Raw genomic sequence first — 20563 nt, 5'->3', positions numbered from 1 at the left:
GGAAGAAAGAAAATTCAGCGTGGGCCGTGAGGGAACACATGCACCGAGAATATCCTGACGTATGAATAAAGCATTTTGAGTTCACCCAAACTGCACGCGCTCCAAAGCTCGAGTAATTCTGCAGGATGTGACGCCTATCGGTGCCAATGCCACGAGAGGAACCGGGAGCTCCACTAAACGTGAGTTCGATCTGCACTCCAAAGGTCGGAGCGGCACAGGAAACCGGCTGCAAAGAAAACATCATTAGTTACAGAGTAAACAGGAGTTCAACGGAAAAACAGAAAGCAATCAAACCCTAAAGTGATTCTCCTTAATAAGAAAGATAATCTCCTCCACTTTAGCTTGATTCTCCTCAGCTCAGTTGGCTCCTCAGTGTAATTGCTCCTGTTAATCATGCCTTAATTTGTTGACGAGATTCATTTGGAAGACTTGACTTTAGAAAAAAGAAAACAGACACAATCTCCCCCAATCTGGGCGTGCCAGCATCACGAAATGAAGGATACGCGCAGAGCGAGCCCAGATTAAGCCTTTTTAAGAGTATTAGAGCTGCCCCTACAGACTGATGTAACACCGTGATGGGCATGTGTCACTGCTTATTAAACCAGCTCAACACATTCTTCCAGCGCGAGTGCAGCTGCAGCAAAACAAGCCAAAGTAGGAGGCTTTAACGCGGCAGCATTATTCTGTTTACAGCTCCACAAAAGAGTTCATGTAACCAAACACACTATCTGCTGCAGTTTCATACAAAAACTTCACAAAAGGCCCCGACGCTTAGTCCCTGCTGGCTTACAACCCACCCTGGGATGTAGCTGAATATTTATTTAAGATCATTATGGAGCTGGTCGAGGTTTGTCCAGCATACATTTTAGAGCTGGGGAGGTTTTTATTTAGTAAATGGTCAGAAATGTCAGGAAGATACATAAACTTATGTTTGGCAAGGTAACGGGTCCTAAATCCATTCCTGTAAATATCAGTGCCATTAAAACGACCGGCTGATCGTTGGGGAATAAAAGCGCTGCAGTGAGAGCGCAGGTGAAACCAAAGTGTCACCACCGTGATCCAGACCAGTGGTTAACGGTGGGCCACGCCACAGGTCCGAGTCTGCCTCAGGATCCGGGGCCCACATCATCATGGCCTCCGCCGAGGGCGTCAAGTTTTTGCCTGTCTGTAAACACGATGGCTCAAAAAGCTTTAACTGAGTTCTGATAAAACTTTGTAGGGGCAGAGGTCAGAGGTCATGTTAATCCGTTCAAATCTGGCTTCCATGCACAAAAGTCTTCAAGGCCAACCTCACGACTGATGCAAAATTAGAAACTATGATTCTTACAAGTACAGTGTGTATTATCAACATAGAGAAAGCACCGTACAAAGATTTAAAATATCATGCCACCTTTGACCTCTGACCTCACTTTTACAATCCATGTGCCTTTCTTTCAGGCTGACCCCAAATACATTATCTCTTTAAAGAAAGTGTCAGGAGAAAGAATGAGCTGCCTGGTTAGTTAGAAGTGTGCTGCAGTATAATATCATATTACATAATGATCTGATTTTTACCACAAACTTCTTAAAGTATGTTTAAAAGGGCAAAGAAAACTCAATATGATTCCCTTATGAGGACATCAGGGAGGGCGCTGCCTCGGTGGGGGTTCGTGCTGGCGGAGCGCTCTCGGAGCGGGGGTCCGCCACGGACTCCTTCCTGTTAGAGACGCAGTTTTTCTGTCCTCCTGTCGCCAAGTGCTGCTCATAGTGAACTGCCTGATTGTGGGGCTTTGTCATTACTGTAGAGTCTCTACAAGATCAAGTGCCTTCAGGCGACCGCAGCTCTATTACACAGAAAAAAAGAAAAGGAAATTCACCTGAAAATACAATCAGAGGCACACGGCTGTGGCTTTTAATGCTGGCTTGTGTCTGGGCCATGTGCAGATTCTCAGGTTAGAATCAATAAAACCTGCTGCGGAGGTTTGCTGACTTTGGGCCAGGATAAGGTTTCAAGGCTTTTCCCCTTAAAGTTATACTTTTATCTCCATGTTTGTTCCCATTCAGCACGTTTCAGAACCTCCTGCAGCAGAGCTGCTGCACACCAGCATCCAGCTATCACAGCACACCCTGAAAGGTCGCGTGTCCATCCCCCGACAGGTCAGAGAGGTTTTTCCCACAAAAAGGGATCTACGTAATATTTAATACATTTTTTTTCTTGCTGGTATTCATGATAACCTCAAACAAATAAATACAGAATATTTTCTAAGCTGTGCAAGCATGCAGAATAAAATCAAAGTTAAAAAGAAACATTTACACAGGCAGTTTACCTCCAAGGTTTAAAGGCTTACAGAGTCCCCGTGTCATTTAACGATGGAAGTAATTAGATAATCAGACCACACCATCACTAAAATCAGCAGCCTCAGCCCTCAGCTAAGCAAAATCATTTACCGCTTCCTCCACTTGTGAAGTGGAGAAAAAGTGCCGGGCAGCTGCCAGTAAGTGTTTGAAGTGTGAAAGTAGGAGCCAGAAGGGAGGTCAGACCTGTTAAGGTGTAGCTATCAGTGAGAGTGGCTGTTTGCACAACCAGAATCCTTCAATGACCTGAGCTGCCCCTCACTCACTCACACTGAACCACAGGACATCCACAGGAACACAGACGGGCTGTTTAAGAAGACACAGCACATCTTTCTCACATTACTCACACATCTGCCTACAAAGTCACAAAAATGTGTCACTGCAGCGCCGCGCTCATCTCAACTTTTTAACACTTTCCCAAAATATCTGCTGAGCCAGAGAAACAATCCAAATCAATCCATAATAATCATGAGAAAGGTTTCCCAAAAGCAGCCCCGCCATACGCAGAAAAGCCACGTCTGAAGCAGCTACTTAAGCTTCATTAAGTGGTTACATGATAAATTAAGCACATTATGATACTCACAGTTTCTCTTTAGATCACTGAAGCACACAAACTGCTAGCTTCACTAAATGGCAGTGACTTGGAAGACTCCTCTCACCCCCAGAAAGCCTCATGCAGCTGAAATGACTCACATCCCCTCATCCAACCTCTGTCAACCATCATGAGGAGGTAAACACTTCCAAATATGGAGAAAATATGAAGACGGTATTGGAGGGCAATATCAGTTTGGTTTGCTTTTAGCTTGGAATGCCATACTCTGTGAGCCAGAGTCACTCCGTGGAGCCAGTTCTGCGGTGCATACCTTTCACTTGGAATAATAATGATGATTGTAGACTTTTCACATTGTTTTGGGTTCAGTCTGACCGAAGATGGTGACACTGTGAGCCTGGCCTATCAGCTCTTAGAATTAAGAGAGTACAGTAAAAAGTAATAAACTATGGGGATGTAAGATGAGTGGGCTTAAAAGTGCACCACAAATTGAAGAAAAAAAAAAAAGCACATGAATTTTGATATAATTCATTTTTTATGCATCAGGAAAGCAGGGCCGGGTTAGCAGGTAAAGACGGCCCACGTGCTGTGAGGAGCGGGGGTGTCGCACAGATTGTTTTCAAGTGATTAAGAGGGTGTAATTAAAGTCTGATTACTCCCCGTGAGTGCCATAGGTCAGCTGCTAAGCAGCCGGTGCACCGCCCTGCATGGACTGGGAGCGTACTGAGGAGCAACTTGGCTTGAGAGTGCTCATTTCCTGAAACAGCACAGCCCACTTCATTCAAACCCCACAGGAGCAGACCACTCAAAGACACTCATTTTCTGTTTCACTTCCCTCGTTTCTAATGCGGCGAAGCTTTTCTGAAGGACACCTTCTGAACAGTTAAATCACACAGCCTCCACCCTGACTGTAAAAAACACCAGCACCTGTGAGCCTCACAAACTTCACGACTCCTTCTTACAAAGAGGTAAACCATAAAGTCTGATGCAACTTCAGCCTTTCACACAGGATTGGACTGTATTTCGGGCGGCAGCGCAGAGGTGCACCCGAGCTTTCCACGGAGCAAAAATCGGCAATGCTGGACTGCAGGTGACAGTCCTCATTCTGCTTTGCAGCCTTGGAGCTCGACGTGCTGGACGCAGCCTCTGGTTAGAGTACTACCACCGGCTTTTGTCCACAGTGAAGTTAGAGTAGTGCCGAGCGATCAATCCAATTTGAACCTTGATTATGTACACAAAATACTATGCATAAAACAATCAGCTCGAGCTGAGACGATCAGAAGATCTATCTGAAGGAGGAAGGGCTCGCTAGGCGGCCTGCAGCTGTCTTAGTCACCGGTATCACCAGAGCCAGCCGGCTAACAGCAGCTGAACTTTCAGCATAAGACCAAGTAGACCGTTCATTAGCGAATGGACCCTTGGTGGCGTCTCAGTATCAAACAGGAAAAACAATGATGATGAGTCCAAACACCCGCCAAAGTAAAGTCTGTGTGGGAAACGCTGCACTTCCTCAGACTGGATCTGATCCCTGCCAAATAACAGTGTGGGGAAAAAATTAAGTAGTTTGCACAGTGCCTACATTACCCACAATGCATCTCCACTGACAAATGTTAAGCTGAGGTGTATTTTTTCCCATACATTTGCAGGAGTCAGTGTTGCTGCTTCTCTGCAGAGCGACTTGGCCCTGAGTTTGCAGAGTCTGGAAGTTAGTGCACTTAACCTTCCAATCAAGCCCTAAAACCACGTGACAGAAAACACAGCAACGTGTCAAAGGTACAGCTAAAAGCTCTCTTACCTTTCCTCCACTTTGATGTCACTCTAATGTTTCTGGGAGACGATGCGGCCCTTGGCTGTCGCACGCTGAAATCCGCCGACACTGAGAAATTTAAAACAACAACTCTGCGTTACTCAGAAGGATCACACATGTTTAACTGTGCTGTGCAGGACCCACACTGCCACGGTGAGTAGGTCCTGTCATCACACAGATGACTGTGTTGTTCATCAGTGGAAGGATGAAGCTTGGGCAGGTTTCCTATAAATCCTGTATGAATCTAAGTGCAGGTTGTCCATTTAAATTTGAGTCTGTCAGGCACCTGTCACCCCGCTGGGAGCAATACCTCACAGCAAAGACGGAGAGCAGGGAAAACAACGCTGACAAGTGACACCGCCGAAAATATTTCACCACAGCGCAACAATTATTTAACAGAGAGAACTAACAGACTACAATTCAATATAAGTGTGTGCCTGACAGGTGAAGGACCAATTTATCTGCACTGGCCATCACGTGCAGGTGAAGCATCACATTACTCTGTAGGGATTGGGCATCAAGCCGTAACACACGGCAGACCCTAACGGGCGCGCTCAGACCCCGGCCGGTCTGACCTCTGATGATGATGATGATGATCCCACACTTCAGTCAGAAAGCCACGACTAGAAACTAAATCCACATATACCAACACCATTCAGGTCTCCAAAACGGTCACCCTACGTCACACAGCGAGGCTCAAAGTTGAAACCACAGACAGATTGTGACAAATTATTGACAGCTTCAGAAAACTTAACCAGCCAACAAGAAGGCAGCACGGAGTCCTTAATGCTGGTCACATGGTCACGCCCATGTGCTCCCATTTATCCAGGTCACATCATATCTGCAGTACTGTCATTCAGGGATTAGTACAAACGCAAGGCTGCACTAACCAGCGTTTATTCTGCTAATAATATATTTTATATATACTTATATATGAATAATATATAAGTCAAATACATTCTTTTTATCTGATTTCTGATCAGTAAACTCACAGGGCTCCATAACTGTCAAAATGTTACTGACAAAACAGTTCTGCATTTTAACAAACACACACACACACACACACACACACACACACACACACACACACACACACACACACACACACACACACACACACACACTCCGGGCCTCAGTGGTTCTTCGAGGTGTTTTTTAACTCGTCTTCAGTCCGGTTCTTGTACCTGAGCATTTTCAGAGGAATGTTTCATTAATTTGTGACGTCACTGAATCCTGACCGATGACTCGTTTAAGGATAAAAAAGGACCTAATTGAACCATGTTGTCTCTACACATAATGAACCAGTTTAAATTCTACATTTAGACACTTTATTAGTCTGACAGACATAAAATAATCTTTGCACCAACAAAGTGATTCTCAAAGAGCTGTTAGCTGAAAACTGTATGTCCTTAAAACTGAGGAAACTGGACAAGTGGAGGACAGAAGAAGAAGTGTGAGGTCTATAACTATAACTATCTACATCACATGAAGAGTCTCTGAAAGCCACGTCCTTAAGAAACAAGAAAGCAGTCCCACACAGAGCTGACACAGGACCTCGACAGGGAACAGAACATCCACAGAAGAGCTTCAGGAAGCCTGGAGAACTGTTCCTGAAGAGACAGCAGAGACAGAAGGCTGGCTCAGAGAGCGCAGGCTGTGCTGGAGAATAAAGGAGGTCATGGTCAAACTGTACAAACCCTGTTTTGACCTCTATGTTTGCATAATTATAATTCTCTGCACCCATTTTCCTAACAGAATCTTAAGGACTGAAGGGTGACTCGAGACTTTTGCACAGCACTGCAGGGGTCAGAGGGACTTGGAGCCAAGAGCTGTGCTGCATTCTGATATACAATCAGGAAGGTTTTCTGTATTTCCACATTTCCCTCTTTAAACTGTTTCCTCAAACCTGTTTTCAATAAGACCTTCAAATATTTTCATTACTTTAAAAAAAGTCCTCAATAATTTATACAAAAAAAAAAAAAAGCTGTGAGGTGCTCGTGCAGCAAATCTAGGTTCAGATTTCCTACAGCTTCTCAAAGACATCATTACATTAAATATCAAACTGATGACTTAGGTCTCCATGTGATATAAAAATATAACATTTGTGCTGCTTTTTATTTGCAGCTTCTGCTGAATGAATATTAACTGCATACTGTAAACCGCATGATTAGCACCAGTTCTGGGGTCCAGCGTATCTGAAATCAACACACAGCATTTATCCCACAGACACTGCAAGTACTTACAAAATAAAAGCTCCCCTGCAAAGGCTTCAGTGATGCTGGAGTCCTGCAGGTGTAGGGACGACCCCGAATGATCCTACAGAGCGCTTTTGGCTTAAATGAGAGACAGGCAGAAGTATTAGGAAAAGCAGCCTGCTGCATGTCACACCCTGACCTGCGAGCGCAGCAGGAATGGGCACCGACATGTCGATGTTATGCTTTGGAGGTTGCATCACAGGGCTGGTAGAAAACTGTGTCATTATCTGTTCCAAACAATCTATACTTTTAAATCTTCTTTTCACATATCCATCCTAATTTCACTGCATTTGGTGCAATAATAATAATAAAGGCATTCATTCATTCATTCATTAAGGAAGTTTCTTCTGGAATATATGGGAATTTTAGCCCCTAAAAAGGTACAACACTGTGAGACACTCATTCTTCCCTCTGAACACGAGGCAGTCTGACTGGTTCAAACTGGGGTGTTTGAAGTTAGCAGGATGACTCAAAAAGTTATGGAAAAATATGTGCAAAGGTGGAGCTGAGCCCAACTTTGAAAGATTAGGTTTTGAGTTGATCCAGATCCGGATGCAGGAATATGAAAAACTGGCAGACATCATCTTGAGGTTCTCAAGAAAACATCACTAAATAATCTGGAAGCAGACGTCCCCCTGCATAATAATGATGCAGTCTCAGATTATATCATTACTGCAAATGTGTTAATATGTAGATGGATATGAAATTAAGGTCAACAGAACCCTCAGAGCCTTCATCAGAGGCCAACTGTACAAGTCACCATCTCCCCCAAGGACATGCTCTGTCCCCACTGCTGTTCTGCATAGACCTGAATCCCCTCAGCCAGGTCATCAACAAGACTGGGTGAACAAGACATCGATTCACTGATCCACACCACCGGATCTACAGGAACAACATCAGAATGTCATTCAGACTGACAATCCAGCACCTAACAGCGGGGTGTGAGATGCTAGCAGGCAGGGCATACCTGGAACACCATAACCAAGCGGCCGGCATAGTATACAGGAACATCTGTGCTGAGTATGACCTGGAAGTCCTGAGGTCAAAATTTAATACGCCCCTACAGGTGGTCAAGAATGACCGAGCTAAGACCCAGTGGGACTTCCAGATACAGACGGACAAACTGGTGACGGGAACATCAGGAAGAAGGAACACGAGAAGCTGGAGAAACACCAAGGGCTCAGAGAAGAGCTACAGAGGATGAGGAAGGTGAAGGTAACAGTGGTCACTGTGGTAATCGCAACACTCGGGGCAGTGACCCCCAAACTGGGAGAGTGGCTCCAGCAGATTCCTGGAACAACATCCGAGATCTCTGTTTAGAAGAGCGCTAAGATACTGCGCAGGACCCTCAAGCTCCCAGGCCTCTGGTAGAGGACCTCAGCTTGGAGGGCAAAGACCGCCCACAGGGCGAATGGGGAATTATATATATATATATATATATATATATATATATATATATATATAAAATTGTGGTATAAAATGACAACATTAAGAATAACAAGATAAATGAACCATACACGACACATACTTTTTTATAACGCTGTGTAGTTATAACTAATTATCTTCAGGAGAGTTTGTCAGGTTTGTGTTAATAACTGTTATTAAAGGATAATCAGACGCTCTGTGTTCATTTTTAGTGGTCCACACTGGATGTTGGTGCTCGTAGTTTATATAGGTGGTGTTTCCTATAAGCCCGCCATCTCCTCTAGAACTGTTTGAGTATGAGAAACTGCCACTGTTCCTTCCAGAGAAGGACATCCTCATTAAAATATGCCAAGAAACACAAACAGTGGAATAAGTTGACTAAACCTACCAGGGGGGCCCAGGCTCAAAGGCAGCTGAGGCACTCATCTTTTAAGTTTAACATCATCAGCGCTGTCAAACGAGTCCTTTTTAGCCGGAGATTTTAAAGACAGTTCCGTTTAATGTTGCCTGAGTAGAAAATGTGTCGGAGCGACGCAGATGTATTCGGTTTGATGACAGCTCTCCCGGGGGACCTTGGTGTTATTGATTTGAAATTCACATCCAAGTCAAAGTTTGAATTCAGCCTTTTAAAGAAGAAAGTGAGATTTATTTTTTCATTCCAAGGCAGAACAATACCTACAGCCTGGACCGAGATACTTGTTTCACTCACAAAGAGGAAGATGATGTCAAAGCCATTTAGCTATAAAAGGTTTCAGTTTAGTCAACTTTCTGAGGAAATCTTGAAGCAAAACACGGCGGTATTGCCTCAGTATGCTTACATCAACAGACCGCACATATTAAAGGTATCTGGAAGGGAAAAGACCAAGTCTCCATCCACTGTTTGCCCCCGCTCTGCTCTCCAGCCTGCACCCTGTCCTGGTGCACATACACGTGTGTGTCCTGTCAGTTGGATCTGCTGGCCCATCCAGCCACCGATACAAGTATTAGTGGAGTAAATAAAATATTAGGAATTAGTTGATGTACAGCACCAGTTAACTGCCGTTTCGGAGATGTTGCGTCAGACTAGCCGGGCCTGAAGCGTTTTCAAAAGGCTGTTTAGCACACACAAAGTAAAAAGCAGAGACCCACACATTCACCGAGAAACAATCTCATGTACACCACACCGGCATTTTAAAACCACACAGCAGCAGACTGATGGAGATGTATGATGAGAGGAATGCAGAGACATAAATAATAATAATAATAATAAATCTCACGGTGATCTCACAGTACTGTAAAGGCAGATTTCAGCAGTTACTTTGAGATCTTATCAGGTGCTTAATCTTCACTCTAAAAGGGCAGTTTGCATGCTTCAGGTAAACTTCATCATCAAAAATATTTTGCTTTCAACTTTTTTACAGATATTTCCTGCACAGCCATCCCACTCAGGTCTGAGAAACAGTCCACGCAGGAATTTCAGAAATTCTAGAACTGAAGCTAAATAGGATCATTTTTTATGCTCTGGTGAATGAACCAAATATATATATATATATATATATATATATATATATATATATATATATATATATATATATATATATATATATTGTTATGAGAAATGCACAGCAGTGCTGCCCTCGCCCCCTGTCCCACATATACTGACACAATGCCTCATATTTTTGTTGCATTAGGTTTACAAGCCTCACAAGAAACATGCAGCTGACCCTTAAATCTAGAATAGAATTTAAAATCCTTCTCCTCACATACAAGGTCTTGAATAATCAGGCCCCATCTTATCTCAAAGACCTCATAGTACCATATCACCCCAACAGAGCACTTCGCTCTCAGACTGCTGGCTTACTTGTGGTTCCTAGGATACTTAAGAGTAGAATGGGAGGCAGAGCCTTCACTTCTGCATTTAATCATTAGTTACTGTCATGGTCCTGGGTTCTTTGACCCAGTGTTTTAAGCTGTATTTGGTTTGGTCCTGTGTCGTTAGTGTTATGATGTTCACCTGTGTTAACCAGACGTGTCCTTTTGCCTCATCAGCCCTCCTGTATTTAAGTCCTGTGTTTCCCCATCATCAGCGCTCATCGCTGTGTGTTTGTGTTCCTGAGTTTATGCTGCTGGCCTCGCCCCGTTCAGTTCCCCGTGTCCAGCAATAAAGCTGAGTTTTGAGTTTACTCCTGAGTCAAGTGTCCTGCATTGGGGTCCTCAGCTGCCTGCCCAGCACAGCGGTTCATGACAGTCGTTATTAATCTCTGTCTCTCCCCCCTCAGCAGATGACCCCCCCTCCCTAAGCCTGGTTCTGCTGGAGGTTTCTTCCTGTTAAAGGGAGTTTTTCCTTCCCACTGTCACCAAGTGCTGCTCATAGGGGGTCGTTTTTGACTGTTGGGTTTTCTCTGTATTAATGTAGGGTCTTTACAATATAAAGTGCGGTGAGGTGACTGTTGAGATTTGGCGCTCCATAAATAAAACTGAATTGAATTGAATCTATGGATGCACTGGTACAACTCAAAGATGATCACGGATCGGCAGCAGTACTGTGATAGAAGACAGGAATACAGGAGTGCAGAGGCCATCACGTATGATCATAAAACACTTCATTCATGCTCATGAGAAGTAATAACTTCCAGTATTTTTTCTGTTATGATTGATCCTGGGCCTTTCAGCTCAGTTTGTGTGTTATTGGAATATTTGAGACACATAAACATCCTGTTTTGTCCCAATAATAAAACAGATTACCGGCACGTCTGACCCTCGATGCGATCCCCATTTCTTTGGTGAGGCTGAGGCTGCACTGTAAGGTTAGTGTGCTTATTTAGAGGTGACACAGGCCTAATGTTACTCAAACACTGTAGGATTTCAGTTGCCACCAAAGTTACTACAGTAATTTTATTTATTTATTTATTGTTTTCAATTCAGTTCAGTTCAGTTTTATTGTTAAAAATGTTACATTTCAGTTTAGCTGATTTACCGGCTCAGCTCCTACCCTCACCTATGACCACGAGGTGTTGCCTGAAAGAAGGAGATCGTGGATACAAACAGCAGAAATGAGCCTCCTCTGAAGGCTGTCCGAGCTCTCCCTCAGAGACGAGGTGAGGAGCTCGGCCTCTCAGGAGGAGCTCAGAGGAGAGCCGCTGCTCGTCCACACCAAATGCAGCAAGCAGAGGTGTTTCGGACATATCTGATACCCCGTGGAGGACCCAGGACAAGCTGGGAGATTATGTCTCAGTGTCACTCCCACAAGCTAGAGGAGGTGGTTGGGAGACGGAGGTCTGGACAGCTCTGCTTAGACTGGTGCCTCTGGGACCGGGATAAGCAGGAGAAAATGGATCGACTGATGGACCGGTTCAGTGTCACTTTTAGTTCTTCTTTATTATGTAATGTGTGGTATTTGCCTGGGGCACAATTTAAGAAGTTCCAAACTGTAAACTGATTGTACAAACAGCTGACACAGTCATTCAGACATCCCAGTCTCACTAAATATCCGCACCGATGCCCGAGGCTGGCTGTGCTGAGACTTACACAGTCTCTCTCCTCCAGCTGATTCATTCTTTTCGGCAGCAGTAGTAGCAGCTGGAAATACATAGGAGGAAAGAGTGGCACCAATAAGGCCCATCACAGTGGCTGCAGCATGCGTACTTATATTTTTAGGGAGGTGCATATCAGTTTAAGGTGAGCCTACTGCATAAATACAACATCACATCCATAACAGGCAGGCGCAGCATGGACTACTGTACTGTATTCTACCCGTGAAATCATTTTATTAAAACTATACACACATGTTCACAGTGATCTGTGGTTTCAGGACCAAACATGTATTTCCTTGAGTGCCCCCCAGCTGTGCATGGGTCCCTGAGCCCTGTCCACTGCGTGATCCAGCCCCGGATGGGTGGATGCGGGTTCTAAGGTGATGGAGTTTGTTGCAAAGCAAAAACAACGATGTGGGTTCACTGCTCAAAGGTGTCTTCCTTCCTTCACCTGGCCATCCGGTCCAAAGTGTCCCTGACGTCATTCAGGTAACGTAAAGGCTTCTTTCTGCACGTTTGCTTCTTGGCAGTAAAACGTTTGAACTCTAAAGCATATTTGTGTAGCTATAATACAGCAAAGCACACTTTTGTGTTACTTTGTAACTCACACGAATATGAAAAGTGCTTCAACAACGTGGCGAAGCCGAGACAAACGTGTCCAGCGGGCAGTGAGAAACTAACTCACTCTTAGCAAACGGAAGTTTATGGGCGCTCTAAAGTCAAAGTAGCGACACGTTCCCCTTCAGATGGGGTCTCTGGTGTCTTCCGCATTGCTCTGCAGTAAACCACTGTGCTAAATCCACGAGCCCGCAGAGACGCCCCGAGTCTCCTGCAGTCAAATGAGCCGCTTCACAGATTTGAACGTGTTTTCAGAGCCTGACTGAGTCCAGCTCGGCACCAGCTAGCGACAGTTAGCCCTCTTAGTATCGCCGGGTTACAGTCCCGCCGGCCCGGGCCGTGATACCGAGTCCACGCCCTCGCTGTGAACCCATCCGAGCTGCAGCAAAATCCAAACTACATCCCAACAAGGCCGAACAAAGTGAGCACGAACTGCCCCGGAGCCGGGTTATTACTAGCCACACGTCAAACTGCACCGGAAACCGCCCGTGTGTTTAAAAAGCTGCGACGTACAGTTTCACTTACCTCGCTTTCTAGGAAATCTAACACCGGGGCTGAAATCCCACCAAAAAAGTGAAAACTACTTGATCCAAATTCTGGGAGAGTTGTAGGCAGTGACGTCACGCTGAAATTCCAGCTCGTCTGAGTCACATCAGAGGTTTGCCCATGTAAGGCAGCAGGCCAAAACAGCGCGGCCCTCAGTGCGCACACGGCTGCGTCCGTGCGCACCGCCGCGCGCTCCGCCAGCAAACAGTCTGCCAGCTCAGTCCATGCAGGGATAACTGCAACATATCAACAGGAACAACACCTAAAAATTCAATAAAGGCACAATCCAGGGACTTGGTGTCCAACATGTGGCTAGGGGGCCAGAACGGGCCCTCCAAATCCTGTCTAGTCCAAATACTATGAAGTCAAGGGGGGTGCAGGTCAGAGGTTCAAACAAACGTGAGTTTGGAGCACCTTGAGCTCCTGGGCCGTTTCTGTGGAAGGCCGGGAGGGACATACAGTCATACTTTGTGGAGGAATCCATAGCAGCTGAAATTCAGTGCAGTAGTAAAAAAACAAAAGAAAGTAGGGCCGTCATTGCCCAGGTACTCTGGAAACAGACCTAAAGAAGTTACCTTTTTACATCTTCTGTCCTCTCTTTGACCTTCAGCAGGGCTCAGCCATACACTGTATATAAAAGGTGGGTGTGGCCATTGTGAGTGTTTTATTTTAGCTTTTTAGTTTTCGGCTAATGCTAGCTAGCTTCATTATTCATTATTAATAATGAACTGTATGGATGCGACACAGACACCTGCTGATTAGTGCAAATGCAGAAGACAGTAAAAGCAGCCAGCCACATTATTTTTCAGATAATTCTATTAAAAATGCTCCAGAAGGCACCAGCAATACTCAGTCCAGTTCAGTCGCTCCAAAGGATCTGAGGCCCAGCAAATGCTGAGTAATGCACCTGGGAGAACATCTCCTAACTAACAAAGTTAATTAGTAATGTGAATTGATATTAGAAAAATATATTTGTCATCCCAGACAGGTTGAGGCTTGGCTTTCAGAAGTAACAGTTTCACCATCCTGTGAATGGCTGCACGGGAAAGTAGCTCAAATATGTAATAGATTGGATTCAACTCATTGTGCGCACAATGAAATGATGGTTCCAGATCACTCATCCAGAGACGAGTATCTGCGCTCATGCAGCCAGAGCTACCATTAGGCAATGTGGTTTAAGTGGTTTAAGGACACAACGCAGCGCAGGGACAGGGGCTTGAATTTGCAACCTTCCGGCTGCAAGGCGAGCGCCTACCCACTGCACCACTGCCACTAAACACAGTAATAATCACAGTGCTCAAATGTGAAAGTGAAAAACACACTCAGGCCCAGAAACGCTGCTGCCTTCTCCGGAGCTGAGCTCTTTTAAGGTGGACTGAGAGGAAAGCGGCCCTGAGATCTGACCAATCCAACCCGGTTTGTAATCAACACATAGTGAGCATCCATGACGATCCATGATACGGTAACCTGCACATCTGTGAAGGCACCATTAGTGCTGAACGATATATGCAGGCCTCAGTGCAAGGCATGAGGCCAATCAGGGAAGTTCTTTTTCAGGAAGTACTTGCTTATTTCAGGGAGATGATGGCAAACAACATTTTACACTTATTACAATAGTGTGGGTCACATTTAACACAACGGATGCCGATCAAAGTGCTGCACAGCAAGCAACAAAACAGTCCCGAGAAGCACAGAAATGATTAAAATAAACACATTAATGAAGTTAAAAGACAAATAAAACCCACAGCTCCAGGTGTCTGCCTGCAGTCCAGTCAGGCAAACAGGATGCCCTTAACTGTGTAGCAGCATAAATTCTATTCAAGCAAAACTGGGAAATGGTTGTTTTCGGAGAAGCAGAAGCGGACTCGTCAGTTCCTGAAGGCTCACAGAGAAACAACTGAAACAACATGTAAATGTAACCTGCTGCTGGGACCAAAGTAAAATAAGACTCGTTTGGGTGTGCTGTCCCTGTGATATTTTGTATTAAATATAAAGCTTAAATGATTTGCATTCTTCTACATGATATTCTACATATTTGTGAAATACAGTCTGGGTTAAACGGCCATGCAGAACCAGCAGGTCCACACAGGGAACCTTCTGCTTGTATCATAATTTCTCGTTACAGAGATTTTCTTAAGCAGCCTAAAGATTAGTGGACAAAGGACTTTGCAAGGTGCTGGTTAAAAAGGAAGCAGCTCAGCAAGTTTCAGTCCTAACTTGGAGCAGTCAACCAGTGAGGTGTGAATTGGTACATTTTATAATGTGAACAGATTCAATTCAAACTCTGCGTGTTGTATGCTGCAGTGCCCCCACGTCCTGTCACGCACTGTCTGCAGTGTGGAACTGTGAGACTGAGCCGCAGCTCATTAGAGTCTTTTCTTAACTATGATCCAAGTTACCACCCTTTTGTACAGTAAATATTACTGGTACATGATGAAATATTACCCACCTTAACTCTAAGTATGACAGTGGCAGACAGTAGTAATAGGTTCAGGTATAGTTTGAATAAGTGAAAAAGGCCTCATACACCATACACCATGATTTCTGTGTTCAGTAATATGAGCTTCCTCTCTCACTTTCAGACGGTTGCACGCATGTGTTTGTGCTCATGTTGTTTTAGTTATGTGCATCATATCCCAGTACAGTTTACACCTGACAAAACAACCACCTGTACCTGAAAAGGCTCACACTAGGCCCCACACAGTTTATATGCATGTAAATAACAATGAAGTAAAGATGGTTCTGCTCTATATAAGTGTTAAAAAAACACTATTTTTTTAATCTTTTGATTTTTTTGATAGTGACATTGCAAAAACAGTTATTCTCCACCATCCCCACGGGTGGCTAAGAATGACCGAGCTAAGATCCTGTGGGACTCCCAGATACAGACAGACAAACTGGTGATGGCTAACCAACCAGACATCGTAGTGAAGGACAGGCAGAGGAAGAAGCCCGTAGTGATAGATGTAGGAGTCTCAAGTGATGGCAACATCAAGAAGAAAGAACACGAGAAGCTCGCTAAATACCAAGGGCTCAGAGAAGAGCTAGAGAGGACTCAATTCAATTCATTTTATTTATATAGCGCCAAATCACAACAAACTGTCGCCTCAAGGAGCTTTGTATTGTGGGTAAAGACCCCACAATAATACAGAGAAAACCCAACAGTCAAAACGACCCCCTATGAGCAGCACTTGGTGACAGTGGGAAGGAAAAACTCCCTTTAACAGGAAGAAACCTCCATCAGAACCAGGCTCAGGGAGGGGGGGGGGGTCATCTGCTGAGGGGGGGGGGGGGGGGGGGGGGGGGGCAGGACAAAGACACACTGTGGAAGAGAGACAGAGATTAATAATAACTAATGATTAAATACAGAGTGGGGTATAAACAGAGTAAATAAGGTGAATGAAAAGAAATCATCATGGGAACCCCCCCAGCAGCCTAGGCCTATACAGTAGCAGCATAACTAAGGAGGGTTCAGGGTCACCTGATCCAGCCCTACTATAAGCTTGATCATAAAGGAAAGTTTTAAGCCTAATCTTAAAAATAGAGAGGGTGTCTGTCTCCTGAATCCAAGCTGGAAGCTGGTTCCACAGAAGAGGGCCTGAAAGCTGAAGGCTCTGCCTCCCATTCTACTCTTAAGTATCCTAGGACCACAAGTAAGCCAGCAGTCTGAGAGCGAAGTGCTCTGTTGGGGTGATATGGTACTATGAGGTCTTTGAGATAAGATGGGGCCTGATTATTCAAGACCTTGTATGAGAGGATGTGGAAGGTGGAAAGGTAACAGTGGTCCCCGTGGTAATCAAGAACACTCAGGGCAGTGATCCCCAAACTGGGAGAGTGGCTCCAACAGATTCCTGAAACAACATCCGAGATCTCTGTCCAGAGGAGCGCAGTCCTGGGAACAGCTAAGATACTGCGCAGGACCCTCAAGCTCCCAGGCCTCTGGTAGAGGACCCGAGCTTGGAGGGCAAAGACCGCCTACAGGGCGAGTGGGGAATTCTTATACTATCATATACAACAATATATGATAGTATATATATATGATACTGTACATATGTTGTCTATGATACAGTATATGTATATGATACATATATTGTATAATATACAACCATGTCCATGGTTACTGTACATTGTTTTGAAGCTACTGTGCAACAAATCAACTGTTTATTTATTTTCCAGCCTTTGTTTGAGCCTCTGAGGATCAAATATGTTTGATAACATGACCCTGATCGAAAACACAGCTGTGTCCTCTGAAACAGATTCATTTCTAGAAGAATGACAGTTATTCTTTGCTCTTGATCTCCTTGCTGTGAGTAACCTCTTTCATACATTTGACCCGCGATGAAATACTGAAATGCAGAAAGCATTAATACTCTTGTTTGTGGTTTGTTTGGCAAAATTTCCAGTTTCCCTTGACTTTTATTTGCTATTGTATTAATATTGTGAGTAGCTACTCCAGCCTTTGTGCATTCAGTTACAGGACATCAGAGCAACTCAGGTGTTAATATAGTTACCTTATTGAGAATGTTCCATTTTCACATGTACACTGATCAACCACCACAACCATCGCCTGATGCTGCGTTGGTCCCCTTTGCTGCGAAAACAGCCCTGACCCATCGAGGCACGGACTCCACTGGAGCCCTGACGCTGTGCTGTGGTATCTGCACCAAGATGTTATCAACAGATCCTTTAAGTCCTGGAAGCTGTGAGGTGGGGCCTCCATGGATTGCACATCCCATGCTCGATTGAACTGCGATCTGGGGAATTTGGAGGCCAAGTCAACACCTCAAACTCATTGTTGTGCTCCTCAAACCATTCCTGAACCATGTTTGCTTTGTGGCAGGCAGTGTTAATTTCGTTGATGAAATATTTTCATCATAGTTTTCGTAAATGACCCTTTTTTTTTCATAACGAGATGATAACTAAATAAAAACTACCTAAAATGATAAAAACAATAATGAAATTAATTGACACTTTCGTCAATGAATGAAACTTGGCGGGACAACATCCAATCAGAACTGATTTAATTTTGTGAAAGGGCGGGACCAGTTAGGAAAACATCCAATCAACGCACAGATGCGCAAATTTGCTCTAAACCCGGGAAGACCAAACTAGCCTGTGATTGGTCGTTAATTCCGATAGAACTAAGTGATGTAAACAATGTCAGCAGGGAGAAAGAGAAGAGCCGATGTATGAACACATTTGTCCTTTGACGTTGTGACAAACTAAACGATGTGTAAACCATGTGGGGCGACTATCTCAGTAAAAACACGACAAATCGACAACTGCAAACCAGTCACCCAGATCTCCATGCAAAGGTCAGCATTTTAATGTCATGCAGGGTAAAGTGTTTTTCCCAGTTTGTGTTCAGAGAAAATCTCCACACCGCGGTGGATTAGCCTTTATAATCTTAGTCCTGAACACTGCCCTGTACCTTTCAGAGCGTCCTGCGGTAAAACGCTCGGATTATCTCAGTAAGGTGGTGTTAATGATCAGGTGTGTGGGAAGCAGGTGAAACGCTAATGTTTATATTATTAATAATATTCCATAACTTTTAATAAATGTTTAGTTTTGTGTAGTGTGTATAATGACTAATTCAAGGGAACTGAAGAAAAAGCATTTACATTTTACACCCTTTATATTTAGTCACTAAATCGCCTGTAGATTTAGTCGACTATATTCTTACCATAATTCGTCGACTAAAACTAAAATTATTCAGATACTAAATTATGACTAAACTAAATGACATTTTTTTGTCAAAAGACTATGACTAAAACTAAATCAGAGTTTGCTGTCAAAATTAACACTGGTGGCAGGGAGCGTTATCCTGCTGACAGAGGTCACAGCCATCAGGGAAACACCGTTTCCATGAAAGGGTCCACATGGTCTGTAACAATGCTTAGGCAGGTGTACGTGTCAAAGTAACATCCACATGGATGGCAGGACCCAATGTCTCCCAGCAGCCCAAAGCATCACTCTGCCTCTGCCAGCCGGCCTTCTTCCCATAGTGCATCCTGGTGCCAGGTGTTCCCCAGGTAAGTGACACAATGCACCCGGCCATCCCCACTCATGTAAAAGAAAATGTGATTCCTCAGACCAGGCCACCTTCTTCTTCTGTGGTCCAATTCTGATGCCCATTGTTGGTGCTTTCAGCAGGTCACAGGGGTCAGCATGGGCACCCTGACTGCTCTGTGCCCCAAACACAACAAACTGTGATGGACTGTGTGTTCTGACTCCTTCCTATCAGAACCAGCAGTAACTTTTTCAGCACTTTGAGCTGCAAAAGCTCGACTGTTGGATCGGACCAGCCGTCACTCCCCACGTGCATCAGTGAGCCTCTGCTGCCCGTGACCCGTCGCTGGTTTCACTGCTGTTCCTTCCTTGGACCACCTTTGATAGATACTGACCCCTGCAGACTGGAACACCCCCACAGGAGCTGCAGGTTTGGAGATGCTCTGACCCAGTCGCCTAACCATCACAGTTTGGCTCTTTGGCATTTTTCCTGCATCAGCTTTGAGGACAAAATGTTCACCTGCTCCCTGATGTATCCCACCCACTAACAGGAGCCATGATGAAGAGCTAATCAGTGTTACCCACGTCACCTGTCATGCTTACCTGATCAGTGTATTTTACAGCTAAAATACTTCTGAAATAATGATTTGGATTTCTGCTGAAACTGAAACCTAAAATTGTTGGTTGGCTCTAGTTTCCATGATGTGCTCTGAGATCAGTTCTAAGGTCAGCGCTGAAACCAGAAATACCCCAAAGCCGTTCTGACCTGTGGAGTAACAGCAGGAGAGGCGCTAACTCTCCCTCGTCCTCAGCTCTTCGTCCAGCCGCATGAAGTTGGGTTCAAACGTACAGAGTGTGAAATGCAGCTGTCAGATTTTCAAATTTAATGATATCTTTATTTGACCTTCCTGGTAGCAGGACATTTTTAATGCTGCAAAGTACACTAGCATGTTTTTAAGCACATGTCAGCAAGTCTTTCACAATATGCTGCTGAGAGTACTGTGACTCAGGCATGTAATGGCTGCATTTCCTCTATCAGAGCCCTGCTCTGGTAACTCATTCAGTAAGTTGTGAGACATCCACAGACAGACAAGTGATGACATTTCATATATTCTTGGGAATTAATGAAAGTGACGTTCTCCATGTCACATTATCCCTGCGGAGCAGCAGGCTGGGCTCTCAGCACTTCAGGATCTGTTCGGCATTGAACTGAGGCGGAATAACCTGCTACGCTTTTCTAATAAAACCTTTCATATGAGGTCTTCTCTATAGTGACCTTTTCTGATTTTTAATTAAGTAATGGACAAAGGCGAAATACAGTGATATGAGAAGGCATCAGCTTACAGTTTATGATCAAAACTCATCTAAAAAATGTACATAAGTGCCAAATATATATACTGTAAAAAAAACTTAAATACATGGCAACAGCAGTCACTCATATTTTAATTCAGCACCCAAATCCACAAGAAACAGCAGATTTGATCTGAGAGAAACTGCTGACCTGTGC

At 44.4% G+C, this 20563-nt stretch overlaps 1 protein-coding gene across 4 annotated transcripts in view; it reads right to left on the bottom strand.

Moving 5' to 3' along the window:
* Window positions 1-13187, bottom strand: part of lpp (LIM domain containing preferred translocation partner in lipoma) — a 178832-nt gene extending 165645 nt beyond the window's left edge. For 3 of the 4 annotated variants that reach the window (XM_030726934.1, XM_030726933.1, XM_030726936.1), the window contains exons 1-2: window positions 13027-13187; window positions 4680-4760 (exon numbers count right to left, since the gene is read on the bottom strand). The gene's annotated coding sequence lies outside the window, so the exon portion shown is untranslated. Of the gene's footprint in view, window positions 1-4679; window positions 4761-6934; window positions 7068-13026 lie in introns of those variants that run through there. The other variant, XM_030726935.1, reaches the window with a different exon arrangement.
* Between the last annotated feature and the right edge of the window lie 7376 nt (window positions 13188-20563).

Source organism: Archocentrus centrarchus, chromosome 4 (assembly GCF_007364275.1).
Source record: "Archocentrus centrarchus isolate MPI-CPG fArcCen1 chromosome 4, fArcCen1, whole genome shotgun sequence".
NCBI lineage: Eukaryota > Metazoa > Chordata > Actinopteri > Cichliformes > Cichlidae > Archocentrus > Archocentrus centrarchus.
Note: the sequence above shows the minus strand (reverse complement) of the source record. Positions and strands in the feature narration are given on the sequence as shown.